Below are 19,441 nucleotides of genomic sequence, written 5' to 3' on the forward strand. Positions count from 1 at the left end.
CAAGATTATTTTTCTGATGGCATTGGCAGATTTTGCTTGCTTCAACATAAAAAAATGCTGAGTGTTGGTTCTGACTGCATGTGAAAAACAAACCACACTTTGAATAAAACACACAAAAAACTTAAATAAATCATGAAGGATTTTCTAGATGATTAAAAATGTTCGTTTTCAGATAAAACAAGTCAAAATTAAGTGAATTTTTGCTTAGAAACAAGCAAAATAATCTGCCAATGGGGAAAGCAAAAAACAAAACAAAAAAACAAAACAAGATTATTTTTCTTACCGCATTAGCAGATTATTTAGCTTGTTTCAATCAAAAACTCACTTAATTTTGAGTAAACTCACTTAATTTTGAGTAGTTTTTTAAGATTTATTTAAGATTAATTAAGTTTCTTTGATTTAATAATTTTGGCTGGAAACAAGACAAAAAATCTAAGTAAGAAAAGCATTTTAATCTCACTGGTCAAACATTTTAAAGATAATTGCTTAATAGTGTACACGAATCATAGCAATACACACATATGCACAAAAGTAATTACTACATCCTTTTAATACTACTAGTACTACATTTGACACTCTAAACACCAGTTTTATAGTTGGCCCAGTGGTAACAGATTTGGAGAAGGGGACACTAAAAACAAGCAACAACAAAAACAGTACTTTTTCAGGAATCCTCAGGCTAATACTGTACAGAAGACAAACTGCACACTTCAAAAACAGTGCGTAAAGTATGGTCGTATGCCATTGGAAACACCGCCCAGGATTCTTCAGTGACAGGAAATGCTGGCGCGAGCCCGTGTGTACTGACAGAGCTCTTCTCCAATGGGAACGGCGGAGGGGAAGTCGCTGTTAAATCCTCTGACTTTACTACGAAGGTGAAGCGCAGCCAAGGCAATGGAGAGGAACCGCGTCAAAATGATCGTTTAATGTTTGAAGAAAAGTAAGGTAAGGATTGACGAGATACATTTGAAAAGTTACACTTTGGGGGAAAAGGTTCAATGTGTTAGAAATGGCACCATTGTGAAAGTAAGAGGAAAGTTCTGGCGACCCAATAAGAGAGAGATCATAAACTGAGCTCTGGGAGCTGCGCTTGGAAATGTGTCCGCTGTAGTGAAGATAAACAGTTTCCCTCGTTATAAACTACATGTTTTAAATCTTCACGTTTGAAAAAGTCAGATAACTTCGCGTGGACAGCAACTAGCCGATCTGTACCTGTTGAATATGTGATGGTGTTTTATGTAAGTTACAGTAATTGTGGAATAGAGGAACGTAGTAACTGGGGTACTGCGTGAAATCTGTTTATCCTGCAGCTGTTAAAAACGGGAACATTTACTGGAGCACTGGAGATGAAAAAAAGAATACACTCCTTTAAAGAATAAACACTTTTAGAGGCTTTTAAAAGTACTTTTATTTTTAATCTAATTTTAATCTATTTTCATTTTCACCTTTTAGAAGAGCTTTTAACATCTTCCTAAAGTAGTGTTGCTCCTAACTTAATGTATGCAATTATTTACTAACCAAGGTATAACAAAAATATCAAAGGTTGTGGAGAACCAAACGAATTTACACATACCAATAAATCATTACTCTTAATATTTGGGGGAAAGGCTACATCCACGGTGCTTTCTTTTTACAGTGAAGCTGGATACTTTGTTTTATTGAGGCGTTTAGAAAACAGCATTAACTATAGTAGTCAACATTTGGATCAAAGTGGATCAACGTTGTCTTAAAACCGAAACAATGTCCGTTCTTGTCTTAGGACAACTGATGAACTTTTTTGATCCAGTTCAAATGCTGACTGCTATATATTAACAATTGCAGACTTTGCATTAACTGTGCCAGTGTCACAAATCCCTGACTAAATCCCTGCTGCATAACAGAAAAGAACGTAGACAATTAACCCTTTGCGGACAGCTTGATTGACAGGTGATCTGACCAGTCAGAACACAGATTTATCAGCCATTTCGTCCGACAAACAAATCAGACAGTAGAGGTCTTGAACTTGAAAAATGATGTGTATTATTGTCTTTTCTGCGGTTGAAATAAAATACGTTCTGATGTTCATTCATGTTTATTTCGTGCTTGAAGGAAATGGGAAAAGACTGGTTAATGTGCCGATTGATCGAATAAGTCTTAAGATCTGTCGTGACACATTAAAGAGCTACAAATTGCTATTTATTGTTAGAATTTCTTTTAAAAAATTTAATTTTTAAGCTGAGACTTGCTGCTCTATTTGTTTGTCAGCGTGTTGTCAGTTTCCTCTTTATTCCCCAATGTATTTTTTCACTGCGTGAGAACGATGTGTAGTGTGAGAGCTGCATTGTTTGTCGAACGTAGCTACAGTAACTAAGAAGGGTGGGATTTTGCGAAAAGGGTCAGTTGTAACAGTTTTTTGTAACTGTATTTTTATTCGTTTATGATTTTGCCTCAAACACCATATTAGCAGTCATTACCCGTGTCAATTAAATGTAAAACGCACAGTTATATAGTTAAACTAAATGTGCACGAAGGCCAGTGTTACATTTGTGATAGAGATTTTGATAAATGTAACCATAGCTTCATTTACATTACCCCTTAAATTGCGCAAATTGAAATTGCGAATTGAAAATACGCCTAGTGGAAACGTGTCAATTGCAAAAAAACTCCCATATATCGCAAAAAAGTTTTTACGCTCGCATGAGGTGGTTTTTCAGGCAATTCGAAAAAGGAATATTTCGCAAAACAGCAATGGAAACTTTTTTCCATTAAACAATTCAATTAAACATAGCCGAAATCCCACAAAAATCTGTTGCCATGACTTTTTGAAATTTGTCATTTTGCAATACTTTTTAATCGACATTTATAAAATATCGCCAACGTTTTGCGCAAATCTGTAATGGAAACGTGCCTATTGTACCGCTTTGTTTAATTGCTCTTTTCCCTACCAGACTTTTAATAATCATTCTAAATTAGATATCATTCAAAGGTTTGATTACTCAGAATTCGTCCTGTTAGAATCATTTTGAAATTGGACATTGTGTTAACATGGAAATGCTACTTTAAATCCTTTTAGCAGGCTCCTCCCCCTAGTGGGCGGTGTCAAGTGTAATATTACAAAATTTACTACAATATTATAGGGCTGGGGAAATAAATAGATGGAGAAATGATTCTGCATCAATTCTGAGCTTAGTTTTTAACAGCAGTACCTTACAATTCCAATTCCTTACATTTGAGTCTGTAATTAAAAACTAGATTAATGAATCGATTCCAGAGAGAAGTGCGATGCATTTGGAATTGATTAATGAATCGCGATGCATCGATTTATGCATCGTTGCAGCCCTATACTTTATAAACAAAATGCTTTCTAATCTTGACAAAACATATCGCTGAAAAGGTCTCAAGTCTTAAGGTTCCATATTTGGTGTTTATTTTGTCACACATGTAATATTGTGACAGAAATGTTTCACTTTGTCACAGGAAAATGCTTTAAAACGAAATCTCTAAACGAAATGCCTTGTTTGAGGAAACTCAATTTTTGTGATGTCAACTTCAAATTCGAAACATAACTCAGATATATGGCTTTGATTTTTTTAATAGCAATTTAAGATTACAAAATACTAATATGTATTATAATATGTATTATACATTTAAAAACAGTACAACACATTTTTATTTACAGTACAGTCAATTTAAACTTCTGTAACTTTTTTACACTTTGATTTTTTTAAATGCTTTCTTATATTACAACCATTTCAAATAGTTCAAATAGTACATTTTAAATGTGTAATGTACATGTTTTAAGATTTTCAAAGAGTTTCAAAGTTGTATGCGACTACATGAGCAAGACAGCTAACTTGTTAAACTTTGAGTGTTACAATTGTCCCTGCTTTCTCTTACTCTTCTTTACTCCACTGTGCTTTCATAAGCATAACTGCATTTCAGTTATGCTGGATTTGAATAAAATAGTTTGGACATACGTAGTCAGAATAAAACAGTTAATGCTTCTAATCTTCGAAAACGTCTTTGTTTTTAAATTGTCTGGGAACAGTGTGTCCAGTCATTAGTGCTGAATCTCATTTTGTCTATTTTATCCTTGGATAAGGTCTACACTGGTTGCAACTGCATAGATCACTCTTGGAAAAACTCCTAGTTTTCACAATAGGTCTTTAGCCAGGTACTGTATTAAGAACCGTACATGGAGAACATCTGCCCAGATGTGCATTCCTCAGGTCTGGATGGTTTATATACAGTAAATACTAGAAAGCGGAATGCTAACATGAGAAGAACACGTTATAAAAAAAACTCTAAATGCAGGAAAGCGATACGCCTGCAAAGTTTGGCGGTGGAATGCGTGGCTCCAACCCCTCTCTTCAGTCTAGAATTGAATTCTCTCTGGTTTTCCGACTCGCCAAGTTCTGTTCCTCATTCAGCACACTCATTTCCAACGCATATTTCAGCACGCATTATGAGTGGCTGTAATCAATTTCAAATTAAACTTGAGTGTTCTTTGTTCTGTCAGGGGAAAAGGGCCTCAGCGTAGGGGACGTGGTCGACTATCTCGCTGGCACACCGGCGGTGTGTTGGCTCTTGGCTGCTCCAAGATTTCGCTTGCTTGAGGCCCTAGATGGGATTCATACATTGTGCTTAGGCTGCCTAAAAGTTTTCATATGTATTTGCTTCTCTGTGAAAAAAATATACTGTATACACCGGACAGTTACCGGATGACTAATTATGCAGCGTGAAGCTTGAGTTTTTGTCATTTTCCATGAAACTGTAATGTGAGGGCAGGGTGACTCATTGCAGAAGAGTTCAAGTTCATTAAGGATTTGTTTATGAGTTGAAAGTGTCAAGGCCTGGTAAGGCCCAGCAGTTGGGAAATGCCGTAATTATACTGAAATAGAGGCTGCTCGTCCTGGTCTTTGATGTCCGCTTGCTGAAATGCAGGACATGGCACATTGCGCAAGAAGTGCTTTTATTCTTGTGTTTTCAATATCACATTCACGTTTTTGTTCTCTCAGTACAAATTTAGTTTTCCTCTAATGAAACAATCCACATGCTCTGCCCTGGGAAACCACAAAATGACATCAGACATGAGTTCTTTTTTTTTGCATATGTGCTTGATGTTCACCTGAAAACATTTCCATTTGTACTTAAAATTGCGTAATCTGTACTGATTCTTCTATATGTTGGATATGTTGCATCAACATTTCCACAAAACTATTAAGTAGCACAGCTGGTTTCAAGATTGATAATAATCAGAAATGTTTCTTGAGAATCAAATCAGCATGTTAGAATGATTTCTGAAGGATCATGTGATGGTGAAGACTGAAATAAGATGCTGAAAATGCAACTTTGATCACAGGAATAAATGACATTTTATGATATATTTGAATAGAAGATAGTTATTATTAAATAATAAAATATTTCACAATTTCACTGTGGGAAAGAGTCGACAATACGTTTTCCAAAAAGGGTTTTAAATGTGTATATCAGCTTTTGGAAGTACACTGTTTTAAAGCTAACTGGCATGGACTGAAAGCCTCAAACTGCTAGTCCTTAATAATAGGGCTTATTCTCGCAAATCTTCCGTTCTTCTTTGGAATCAGTTTGGTTGAAAACAAAAATCATTAATTTGATAGTTGGAATTTTGTTCGGGGATCCAATCTGAAAAACATTCAGTGGTTAAAATAGACCCTACACGCTCCATTTAGTTTGTTGTCCACTAACCGCGCATTTTATAATGTATTTCATCTTTCTCCATTTTACAGAAAGTCTAAACGGTTTTTAACGAGAGACAGATCTTTTCCCTAAAATGGTATCTGGAGGCACTCTGCATAAGTAATGCCATCTAGTATGTTTAAGTTTCATATTTGACATGCTATCCATGATACTTTTTCTCAAAAGGCAATTACCATTTTTTTTTGTTTTTCCCTGAGACAACTGAGTGGCACTTGAACGTCGTCAAACTATGTTTCATGTCCTGAAATAAAGCCTTCCTTAATTATCCTGCAAGTAAAAAAAAATTCTTCTCCTCTCTTTCCTGATCTTCCCTTTCTAGCCCGTACTCATCTAACAACGCCTGATATATGGTATTTTTGAGCACTTCCTATGTCGATCTGCCTCCTTAGGATGAATCACTTGTTGTATTCCCCAATTGTAAGTCGCTTTGGATAAAAGCGTCTGCTAAATGAATAAATGTAAAATGTAAATGTAAAGTTTTGTTATAGCATGTACATTTTTTAGTTGTTGTAAAACAGGGATCCTCAAATCTGGCTCACAGGATTCACTTTCCTTCAGAGTTTAGCTCTAACCCTGATCAAACTCACCTACCTGTGATTTTCTAAAGTGATAAAAAGTGAATCTCACAAGCCAGATTTGAGCAAAAGTTAGACAGACATTGGACTTTCTGATTGAAAAAACAAAAACAAAAAACTGATCGTTTTGGTAATGACACCTTACTACCAGATCAAAATCTAAAATTGCTCAAATAAACATCATTTACGGTTTTCAAAGTTTTCACTGCATTGGTGTGGCAGAAATTGTATCCTCTAAAATAAAATAAAATAAAATAAAATAATTAAACAATTTTAATTCTTGCATTTATGTTTTAAAATATGTTTATAAAACTTAATTTTTATAAAGGGTTTGGAAGTCTGCGTGGGGGACAAACACTCTTAAAAATGAGCAAAACAACTGACTCAACAAAGTAAAAAAAATGTTCATATAATCCATTCTTTAAAACTAGTATGATTTTTTTTGTCTTCAAGAATTTGTCTCTTAAAAACAAGAGACAGAAGGGCTCTAATTACCGCATAAGTGTTGGCAGTTTGATTTTAGGCGGTAAAAGGCTCGGGCCTGTCATGGCAACTCGCTTTGATTCCGCTAAAGCCTTTTATCTCTGAGGATCTCTTGCTGCCACTCAGATTTAATAAGGAGTTTCAAATGGTTGTAATCTGTGTGAGGAATGGCCTCACTATGTACACAGAACAAGGATAAATGTTTGGTAGACGTATAATTTCTATCAGTAAGGATAGTCAAACAAAGTTCTGTTTGCAGAGGGTTCGATTGTGCTGCAGTGCTTGCGTCTTGATGCTGTACAGTTTTTTTTTTTTTTTTTCCCCTCTCATGCCAGAGACCGGCACTCTATGAGACAAGCATGTTGGAACAGTGGTAACAGAATATGTGTGCCGTTTCCCAGCAGGTGTGAGTCATAGGCACAAAGAAAGTACTTTATCTTCTGGAGCGCTACCCTCTGTTTGGGAATCATATACAAATACATATACCTGCAGGCGACATCTGAAACTCTATGCTCTTTGATGCCCATCAAACCTTTTACCGGTGGATCATCTTCAGTTGTTTGTGAGACCTTTTCTTCATCACGTGAAGCAGGTCAAACAGTTTCACCTCCGCAGGGAGTAGTGTCAACCTTCAACCAGTCTGAGACTCTTACCTGTTTGATAAACAACACTGGAGAACGTTCAACAAGCTATTCCGAGTACTTCACAATTCACTCCAGGGGTTTATACTCCCAATGACTCACTTGGCACTGATTGGACATTGAAATCTGACACGAGACTCTGCAGATCCAGTCCCATGTTCCTCATGCCAGATACAGGACTCAAGAAACAGGCTGCTGGTCTGGGCTTAGTGTCGTTTGACATTTATTCGCTTTTGCTCGTTTGCTGAAATGACATGTTGGCCTTGTGGAGTTTTGCGCCGTTCAAGATGTGGTAGATTGTCGAAGTGAGCTTTGGCTCGTACGGCCTCCATAATTACATGCAGCGGGACTGTGGCGCCATTTTAAATGCCAAGCAACCCAGGCTGGTGTTGAGCTGTCATTGTCAATATGCTCCTTCTGTTTGAAAGATCTTCTAATTCCTTGAACGCAGCGACGGTCTGCTTTCGAAGAGCAGGTAGCGGCTTTCGCGTGGTGCCGAGGGAGGTTGTTGGGTCAATGAGGGTTTCCAAGTTTGGTTGTAACCATTACTCACGACTGCGGTATACGGAAACCTCTCGTACGAGGTAAATGACTGGTGTTCTTCGCCGTGAACGCTCTGGAGTGCGACTTCCATGAAAGGCCCTGCTTCCAAGAGAAAGTTTGTGCCATACCAAGTTGTAATCAAGTCTTCAGGCCATGTTTGGAACCCAGAACTAGGCAATCCATCAGCTGAGGATGCTTTTGTCCTTTTTGTTTAATCCTGTGCTGAGTAAAGTGAGGGTAAGTGTTCACGCACAGTCTACCTTCAAGCAGAACTGGCTGAGGCTGCAATTCTCCCGGGAAACCAGCCAAAAGCTCAGTGAATAGCTGGCATCTGGTAGCCATCTTATATTGGCCAGTGCCTGAGGAAATTCCAGCCTTGAGTGGCTATGATAGCTCTTGTGTGGAGCGCTGCTTATCCCTCTTGCGCGTCAAACTGATGTCTGTTTTCAAAGCAAGGTCCAAAGCGTTTGTAATTTGCCTCCTTTGCGAAGACTTTTAGCTGTATCTGTCAAACTGCACAAACATTGACTGTGAGAAGTCCACAAACAGATGCCATTTTCTTTCTTTGACTTATTAGATCAGGAGTCTCCGACCTTATTTTATTCGAGAGCTAACCTACTTTTTAAAACTGAAAGTGGCTGAGCGCTGTTATGCAAAACTTAAACCTCTTAACCCTTAAATGCATGAATGTTCCACCAATCATTATTACATATTCGGGTCTTTAGCGACCCGGGCCTATATATCCAGCACGGATTAATCTATAACTTCTGCAATAGCAAGAACTCTCTTGATATTTAAAGAACAATTACAGAAGAATAAAATAAAGCATATTTCGTTACCTTTTGAAACTTAGAAGGGTTCAATTTGAGCAGATGATTTTACGATCGCCGTCATCCTCAGAACGTTCTTCCTTAATACATTCAGCATCTGGCTCATATTCGTGATCTCAACCATATTCTCAATACTATCGTTTTCAATGACTTCAAAGTTTATATTTTGATCACTGGCAGCTTATACATCACATTCACCATCAAATAACAGTGACATTTATATTTTATTGCGTACAGTAATTGCTCTGCAGTACAGCCATTCAAACCAGTTAAAATTTAGCTGATGATATTCTTTTGTTTTATGCCTGCGATAGTTGTGAGTGAAACGTTGCGTCATTATTATCTATTAAACAGTGCCACTTCGAGCAATAAAGGTGAATTGCACGTATTTAGTCATCAGATATTTACGTATTTTTGTACACGAGAAATATACTTACACTATTACATGCCTCGGGTCTCTAGCGACCCTATACACCTTTTACAAAAAAAAAATCAGAAAACAGACAGTTTTCTAGTCATATAGTTTATAATAAATAGATTGAGGAATACTAAGAAAGTTGATGTCAAACTTGAAAAAATGAAGGAGAGAGAGGGTAGTGAATGACGTCCTGTGATCGCTAAAGACCCAAGGTATGCATTTAAGGGTTAAATAGCCTATCAGTTCAAACTGTTATACATGGTATTGTTAAAATTTGCAATGTTCACAAACGTTTTATGTCAAAAATACAGTGGCCAAGAGAGCTCCATGCAACCTAAGAAAACACATGCAAATAGAAAAAGCACCATCAAAATTAAGAAAATATCTTCATCAGTTTGACAACACATGTGCTGCAAATACCAAAAACCAAATACAGAAACGCACTGCAAATACTCACAACACAACTAAAAATACAGAAACGTTTTGAAAATACTCACAACGCAACTAAAAATACAGAAATACTCCCAACACAACCAAATACATAAACACGCAGCACATACTCACAACACAACTAAAAATACAGAAAGGTGCTACAAATACTCACAATTCAACTAAAATACAGAAATACTCCCAAAACACCCAAATACAGAAACATACTGAAAATACTTACGACACAACTAAAAATACAGAAACGTGCTGCAAATACTCACAATGCAACTAAAAATACAGAAATACTCCCAACACAACCAAATACAAAAACATGCAGCAAATACTCATGACACAACCAAATACATAAAGGCACTGCAAACACTCACGGCACAACCAAATACAGAAATGCGCTGCAGATATTCAGATATAACCAAAAGATAACCAAAAATACAGAAATGTGGGGCAGATACTCGCAACACAACCAAAATACAGAAAAATTGTTTACTATTGCCCTTTTGCATTATTGACACACTATTTTCCTGTTTAATACTGTAAATATGCTTTGACACAATCTGTATTGTAAAAAGCGCTATATAAACAAAGGTGATTAGACTTGACTGCTGACATTTATTAAGTTCAAATAAAGTTTTGACCAAAAAAGGTTTTAGAAAATGATAAACCTTGCATTTCAGCCCTTAAATCATCATCATCATCATCATCATCATCATCATTATTATTATTATTATTATTATTATTATTATTATTATTATTATTATTATTATTATTATTATTATTATCATTTTATTTATTTTTTTATGAAAAAGATTGATATGAAGACTTCAGATGCAACAATTTCTAAGTTGATTTTTTTTCTAATAAATAAGCTTTTTTCAGTTTAGGTTCAGTAATTTCAGTTTACTGACAAAGAAAATGTTTTTAGTCAGTTATTGAATGCTTAATTTTTTTTTAAATGTCCAGTATTATTTTAAAAGGAGCCTGATAAAAATGCTTATCTAAAAGAAAAATATAAGATGCACTTAGAGGTTTTCTGCTCCCCAAACAGTTCTGTACATAATATGCAGTATATCTGTGCAGTTAAAATACATTCTTAAAATCTCAACGCTTCATATAACAAGGTAGCCTATTTTTTATTGACCGGTTAAGATTTACAACAAAACTTTGGCCCATTTTTCACATTGGTTTGAACAGAAATGCCAGAGGTGCTGTTTAACAGCAGGTGGCGCTTGTGGAACAGCAGAAATAGAGCTGTTTCCACTGCTTTACACGGAGGGAAAAAGAAAAGCAAACTTCATTGATACTTTTCTGAACACAGTTCCCTATTTATACAATTAATTTAATCATATATTCTTTCATATAATTTCCCACAGCAGTCTGCCTTCAGTCATGTTTTCACAAACAAAACCTACTCCCTACTCTACTTTGCTGTATTTTAGTTTTTTAAATCATCAAATGGTTTAATGATAATTAAAGTAAGAAAGGGGATAATTCAAATAACCTCACGGCTATGTCAAAACAATTACTTTGCATTGGAGATCGTGAAACACCTGCCTATATTAGCTCACTCTGATTGGATGAAATAAATGTCTTGGCAAACTGCTTCCAATCAGGCCATGAGCTATTGGTAGCTCGCGAGCAAAGTGTTGGAGACCCCGGTATTACATCATCAGGTTGGGCAACTCCAAATGTGCATCGGCTTGCTTGTTTATTTGCTTTCTGTGTCGATACCCAGGCTAAATTTGCTTCTGCACTTCTTTACAGACACTAAAACCCTCCAGAAAGGTTGATGTCTTTTAAGCATATGGATGATGGCTGCATTGTTTGATCTGCAGCCATAAATGTTGTGTATTGTATCTAGTCTACCTGGTTTGGCAGAGTTTTGCTTAAGCAAAACCTTGAAAGGATTAGTTCAGCAAAAGATTACAATTCTTTCATCAGTTGCTTTCGTTTCCAAACCCTTATAACCTACTTTCTTCTGTTGTACAAACTTTGAGTTACTAGATGTTCTTTTCCAGGAATTTGCGATGAATGAGGGCTGGAGCTTTTAAGCTTGAGAAAGAGCTCAAAAGAAGCACATTTGATTTCACAAATCAAACATTTTTATCAGGACAGGCCTGGCATGGCAGAGCGTTCTGTCAAAAGTCATCCTTTGTGTGAGATAAAGATAATCAAGGTAAATAAATGAGAACAGAACTTACATTTTTGGATGAAGAGTTGAGAAGTTACCGTTGAAGTTTACATTACTTTTCTACAAATCCAATCTGGACAGTTCACATGAGTTTTTAATAATCTATCCTGTATATACAGTAAATTCTGAAAGGAGATTGATTGGCTGATTTGTGATAGTCAAAGTTTTACCAGGCTTTTCTTCCAGATCCAGAAGAAGTTAAAGTCATTAAATCTTTGCCTTAGGCAGGCTGGCAGTGCGCACAACATAATTTCAGTGTTGTTCCCATGGTATCAGAAATTCCAGAGTGTCTTCGTAAGACTGTAATCTACTAGTCGTTGCCCAACTAGACTTCATCTTGTGGCATCTAGGGCAGGGGTTCTCAACTCTATCCCGCGAGATCCATTCAGCTTTAGCCCTAATCAAACACACCTGAACAAGTTCATCAATGTCTTTAGGATCACTATAAAGTTACAGGCAGGTGAGTTTGATCAAGGTTGGAGCTAAACTCTGCAGGAAAATGGAGGTGAGAACCCTTTGATCTAGTATTTACATCTGGACAAAGTCTATATCTTCCCAACTCGTTCTATCTAAAATGGGCAACGTTTCACCAGACTCTTACCTGTCATCATTCTCCTAGACTAATGCTGTATATCTGGGCTCAGTTTCTACAAGCCCTGCCAGACAACTATCTATAAACCACACCTTTATCTGAAGGGCCCTGGGTGGTCTGTGTTCAAGTTACGAAGAGAGAACACAAGCCGTGGTCCCCTGTGTATCCACATCCTGGACTGTTTAGCAAACTCTGCCCATCCAAACAACAGGGGAAGATTACTTGCAGCTTTATTTTCCTTGAATCCCTTGAAACTCGTCTCTTGTTGCGAAGATGTGCTTGAACCGCTCTCTTTCTTTTTCCAAAGACCTGCAGTGGCCCTGCACCGCAGGCAACTCTGGGAAAATGCGACCAGTTACTCGGACTTACAAGGACACGAGTAGGAAATCAAACCGCTTTCTTCAAAATGTAGCTAAATGGCTTTTAAGAAGGGTGTGGTTAAACTACATTAGCAGGACATTAAAGAAATGTTTGTTTTTATGTATTTCATTTATTTGTTTATGGATTATCTTTGGCTTCTTTGATTTTTCTCAGCTACATTTCAAGAAGCTAAGCTTTGCCAACACAATGCATCGACAATATGTTTAGATATCAAGTGAAAACAAGAGCCACTGCATTACAGTCAAACGGAAGGAGTGTTCTAATGATAATATAATGACAAATGATTAATCTGCCAACTAATATAGTATTCTAGGGCTGTATTGATTACTTTTGCTGGTTGGAGCGCAATGGGTCAATGGAAAATAAGGAAAAATCTAATTCAAAACACATGCACCAAGTTCTTAGAATTGTCCAAGAATCTCCAAGCGTAACCATAGCGTATGAAATAAAAACATTTTCTTACACTTAAAGCAGTTTTAGTACAGTTACACCACATTGTAGAGCCTCTATTGACCTTGCCTTGACATAAAAATGGTCAAATTATAAGATATTTTAAGAGACTTAAGAGCCAGCCAGATGACACTATTTACTGTTTTGTTTGTATATACACCACTCCAAAATTTTGGAAACACCCCTGGCAGAGTGTGGTTTTGGACGATATCAGCATAAATCCTTATCACTGATCCCAAGCACACTTCCAAGCTGTGCAAATCCTATTTGGAGAGGAAACAGTCAGCTGGCATCATGTCTGTCATGGAATGGCTTCCCCAATAACCCCAACCTCAACCCAATAGAGCTACTATGGGAGGAACTGGACCGTGATGTCCGTAAGAAGTGTCCAACCAGTGTGAATCATCTTTGGGCAATCCTTCAAGAGGCTTGGAGTAATATATCAAGTCAGTGTTTGAATAAACTGACAGCTCGGATGCCGAGATTATGCAGAGCTGTAATAGCTGCTAATGGTGGACATTTCGAGGAATTGAAAATTTAAGTTTTTTTCTCTGTATAAACGGTTTATGTAATACAATATGTTTCCGTAGTTTGTGTTGTCCCTTATTAGTGCAAAATTATCACAAATTAAAAAGGATTCATGGCAATATTGTCCAAAACCCCACTGTTCTAGGGCGTTTCCAAACTTTTGGAGGGCAGTGTATGAATACACAACAGTTCTTTCTGGTCCTCGAATCTGATTGGCTGAGAGCAGTGCAACATTCTAGTAATATCAGATCTCCAACCATTTTACCATATCACTCCACTTGTGGTATTTCTCACAGCGAGTGTCATGGGGAATGCCCAAATCCACTATAACTTTATAAATAATACTGTTTTTGTGTCACAGAATGTAGTTTTAAGAGTTTTTAGGCAAGTATGTACTTGTTTACTTGTCAGCGGATGTTATATACAGTATATACAGTGTCTTTCAAAAGTCTAGGATCAGGATCAAGATTTTAATGTTTTTTAAAGATGCTCATCAAGGCTGCATTTATTTAATCAAAAATACAGAAAAAAACACTAAAATTGTGAAATATTATTGCAATTTAAAATAGTGGTTTTCTATTTTAATATACTTTAAAATATAATTTATTCCTGTGATGCAAAGCTGAATTTTCAGCATCATTACCATGTCACATGAGCCTTCAAGCATACACTACTATTCAAAAGTTTGGGGTCAGCCATTTTTTTTCTTTTCTTTTTTTTTTTTAAAGAAATTAATACTTTTATTCAGCAATGATGTATTAAATTGATAAAACGTGATAGCAAAGACTTATATTCATAGAAAATATTTTTATTTTGAATAAACAGTGTTCTTTTTAACTTTTTATTCATTAAAAAATATAAGAAAAAAGTATGACATGTTCCAAAAAATATATATAAGCAGAACAAAAGTTTCAACATTGATAATAAATCAGCATATTAATATGATTTCTGAAGGATCGTGTGACACTGAAGACTGGAGTAATGGCTGATGAAAATTCAGCGCTGCATCACAGAAATAAATTATATTTTAAAGTATATTAAAATAAGAAACCCATATTAGAAATTGCAATAATATTTTACAATATTACAGTTTTTTTTTTTCCTGTATTTTAGATCAACTAAATACAGCCTTGATGAGCACTTACAAATCATAAAAAATCTTACTGATCCGAAACTTTTGAACGGCAGTGTATATAGTTATGTATTTGGTATTTGGTAGACAAAGGTTTTTAAATGTTAGTGTTTTTTTTCCTTCCCTGAGAAATAATAATAATAAGCAAAATGTTAAAAAAGTCTTGTCAAGAATATGTTTTTTATCATTTATGAATAAGGTCAGTTGTACAGTATCACATTTATGACATTTTATGCTCTAAAAAATAAATTTGAATACTGTAATTCAAAACATGCTGACTGAAAAAGACTAAGGAGGCCAAAGAAAATACATAAACAAATACATGAAATTCTTAAAAAACAAAGATTTGTCGTTTAAACACGCCCTTCCTGAAAGCCATTTGGCTGTATTTTGAAAATAAATTTCAATACCATATTTCAAAACATGCTTTAATTGGTTTGATGTGATTTCAGTCAGAAGCAAGCAAGCATCTGCTGCCAAATTGAGATGCTGCCAGCTCAAGTGTTAAAGTTCAAACACATTTTATTTTCCTGTTGACCAGGCTCATTAAGCACAGGAGATTAACGTAAATGCCAGTTTTGTTTAATGCGGTATCAGCACCGTCAACCCGATGTCACAGTGTAATTGTGCCCTTTGTAAAGCGATAAATAGAGAAATGTCACTCACTGATTATTTATTCAGGCTAAACATTCACGGTGAAGTGCCCTTGCATGCATGCGGGATAGGAAACGACTGTCACAAAAGAATGCATCAAAACCAGGGCAAAAGTGCATCACATTCCTCACGTGAGCGTTTCCATTTGTCAGGCTGTCAATTTTCCATTCAGGCGTGTTGGATGAGCTGGAATGTGCCAAAGAGGGAACACTGTCTATTTTCAGCCGTCCTCTCTGCATTTTCCCTCGTAAAAAGACTGCGTGTTACTTCATGAGTCATCTTTGCGATCTCTGCTCAGACTTGCAGCTCTGAATGGATCCTAATAATTAGTGCTGGAAAGAAAGACAAACAGGAACGAGTTAAATTGTTTCTTGACTTTACAAACAAAAGATGCTGCGAGTTTTGTCTGCGTATCAAAAAGTACACATGGAGTCGGTGAAGGCATTTCAAGAAGGTAATTGTGAGGACTTTTAAACTCGCATTTCTGACTTTTCCCTCATAATTGTGAGTTTTCATCGTGCAATCCTTACTTTTTTTCTCAGAATTGCGTGATACAAACTTGCAATTCTGACTTTTTTTGAAATTGTGAGACAAACTCACAATTGTGAGTTATAAAGTCAGAATTATGAGTTATAAACCAGCAATTCTGAGAAATTAAACTCACAATTGCGAGGTAAGTTAGAATTGTGAGATATAAACTTGCAATTCTGAGAACATATCAATATCAAATCATATTCCCCCTCAAAATTGGACTTTATAACTCCAGAATTGTGAGATTCTAAGAAAAAAAGTCTCTTGACTTTATAAACAAAAAATGCTGCGAATCATGTCTGTGTATCAAAAAGTGTATGTGGAGTCGGCGAAGGCATTGCAAGAAGGTTATTACGACTTTTGATCTCACATTTCTTACTTTTTCCTCATAATTGTGAGTTTTCATCTTGCAATCCTTACTTTTTTTCTCAGAATTGCGTGATACAAACTTGCAATTCTGACTTTTTTTGAAATTGTGAGACAAACTCACAATTGTGAGTTATAAAGTCAGAATTATGAGTTATAAACCAGCAATTCTGAGAAATTAGGTCAGAATTACGAGATATAAACTCAAAATTGCGAGGTAAGTCAGAATTGTGAGATATAAACTTGCAATTCTGAGAACATATCAATATCATATCATATTTCCCCTGAAAATTGGACTTTATAACTCACAAAATTGTAAGATTCTAAGAAAAAAAGTCAGAAAAAAACTTGTTTCTTGCCTTTACGAACAGAAGATGCTGTGAGTCATGTCTGCATATCAAAAAGTGTACATGGAGTCGGTGAAGGCATTTTAAGAAGGTAATTGCGACTTTTGATCTCACATTTCTGACTTTTTCCTCACAATTGTAAATTTACATCTTGCAATCCTTACTTTTTTTCTCAGAATTGCGTGATACAAACTTGCAATTGTGAGTTATAAAGTCAGAATTATGAGTTATAAACCAGCAATTCTGAGAAATTAAGTCAGAATTACGAGATATAAACTCACAATTGCGAGGTACACTTAAAAATAAAGGTGCTTTAAAAGGTTCTTCACAGCGATGCTATAGAAGAACCATTTTTGGTTCCACAAAGAACCATTCAGTCAAAGGTTCTTTAAAGAAACATCTCTTTTTTACCCTTTTGTAATCTGAAGAACCTTCTTTCGCCACAAAGAACCTTTTGTGAAACAGAAAGGTTCTTTAGATGTTAAAGGTTCTTTAAGGAACCATTTAGACAAAAAGCGTTCTTCTATGGCACCTTGAAGCACCGTTATTTTTAAGAGTGTAAGACAGAATTGTGAGATATAAACTTGCAATTCTGAGAGCATATCAATATCATATAATATTTCCCCTGAAAATTGGACTTTATAACTCACAAAATTGTAAGATTCTAAGAAAAAAAGTCAGAAAAAAAAATTGTTTCTTGACTTTACAAACAGAAGATGCTGCGAATCGTGTCTGCTTATTAAGTATTTGTGGAGTTGTCAAAGGCATTTCAAGAATGTAATTGCGACTTTTGATCTCACATTTTTTCCTCACAATTGTGAGTTTCCATCTTGCAATCCTTACTTTTTTCTCAGAATTGCATGATACAAACTCCCAATTCTGCCTTTTGTGAAATAAACTTGCAATTGTGAGTTATAAAGTCAGAATTATGAGTTATAAACCAGCAATTCTGATAAAATTAAGTCAGAATTCTGAGGTATAAACTCACAATTGCGAGGTACACTCTTAAAAATAAAGGTGCTTTAAAAGGTTCTTCACAGCGATGCCATAGAAGAACCATTTTTGGTTCCACAAAGAACCATTCAGTGAAAGATTCTTTAAAGACCAATCTCTTTTTTTACCCTTTTATAAGCTGAAGAACCTTCTTGAGAAACAGAAAGAACTTGAAAGAACCTTTTGTGAAACAGAAAAGTTCTTTAGATGTTAAAGGTTCTCTAAGGAACCATTTAGACAAAAAGCGTTCTTCTATGGCATCGTGAAGCACCTTTATTTTTAAGAGTGTAAGACAGAATTGTGAGATGTAAATTCGCAATTCTGAGAACACATCAATATCATATTATATTCCCCCTCAAAATTGTGAGATTCTATGAAAAAAAAAAAGTCAGAAAAAAAAACTTGTTTCTTGACTTTACAAACAGAAGATGCTGTGAGTCATGTCTGCGTATTAAAAAGTACACATGGAGTCAGTGAAGGCATTTCAAGAAGGTATTGTTCTTTTTACAGCGAGCAACAAGGCCACAGGATGTCTTTACTTCTAGGCCTTTTATCAACAATGCCTTTTCAATTTTCCATATACAAACATTGGCAGTGGCCGATAAGCTTGTGGAGATAGAATTGTCGCAGCTCAGCTGACACTGAAGATCATATTATATCAGGAAAGACTTTCATATGAGTCTTATCTCTTGTTATCACAGCACTTCGAGAGTTGGCTTCACTATTGGCAGGCTTACCAACCCCACAGAGCAAATGCTGGAATTCAGTGGAAAGAAACATAAAATGTTGGCGAGACTTGCACATTCCTTCGTACTTTCTTGGCTGTCTTTTCTACTTTGAGGCAACTTGCGTCCCCAGAGGTCCCCCTACCCTCTTTAGCCCTCTCATTTTCTCTTCTGGTCCATTGTCTTTCCTGCTAAACGATTAGTGACTAAGTACTAAGGACTTCATTTGACCTTCAGGGGAGTGTTTTAAGAAATCGCACCAAATAAGACTTACATATGTGGTTTTATAGACTATGCTAGTGTTGGTGGTCTGATGGTATATTCTGTGCAACTGTAGAAATATAGAAGTACCACAGCGTTACTACAGTTAGTTACATATATGATGACAAAACAACTTCAAACAAGAAGTTTTTATTACGCACACTTCAAAATCTTGTCTGTCGTTGAAGTACAACACAACTTACTTCATCTTTTGTTTGTCACTCGAGTGTTGCATAATGTGAAGCTGTTTTAACGCTGATGCCAAACTATAATTTGTTTGTTAGGAATTGGCTTTTCTTTGGGTTTACGTCCATTAGTGGTAATAATGATAGTATTTTTTTTACATCATACCGTTCAACACTAGACTATACCTTAGAAACTCTGTAAACTACGATACCTTGGCAAACTATTATTCTGTTCAAAACTTATTAAATATAATTTGTATCAGTTGAAATAAAGCTGAAATAAAATATAAGTAAGGTCACATTTTCTTTATTTTAAGGTCCAATTTTTGCTGTTAACAAGCTATGGCTTTTCCCTCAATAAACTCCCAATTTACTGCTTATTAATAGTTAGTTTAGGTATTGGGTAGGAATAGGGATGTAGAATATGATCATATGTGTTTTTATATATGTTTT

At 35.8% G+C, this 19,441-nt stretch overlaps 1 protein-coding gene across 1 annotated transcript in view; it reads left to right on the forward strand.

The window, feature by feature from the left end:
- The first annotated feature begins 839 nt into the window (after positions 1-839).
- il11ra (interleukin 11 receptor subunit alpha) overlaps positions 840-19,441 on the forward strand; it is a 66,987-nt gene continuing 48,385 nt past the window's right edge. The window contains exon 1 of the mRNA XM_073829992.1: positions 840-945. The gene's annotated coding sequence lies outside the window, so the exon portion shown is untranslated. The remainder of the gene's footprint in view (positions 946-19,441) is intronic.

The sequence above is a fragment of the Garra rufa genome, chromosome 23 (assembly GCF_049309525.1).
Source record: "Garra rufa chromosome 23, GarRuf1.0, whole genome shotgun sequence".
Taxonomy (NCBI): domain Eukaryota; kingdom Metazoa; phylum Chordata; class Actinopteri; order Cypriniformes; family Cyprinidae; genus Garra; species Garra rufa.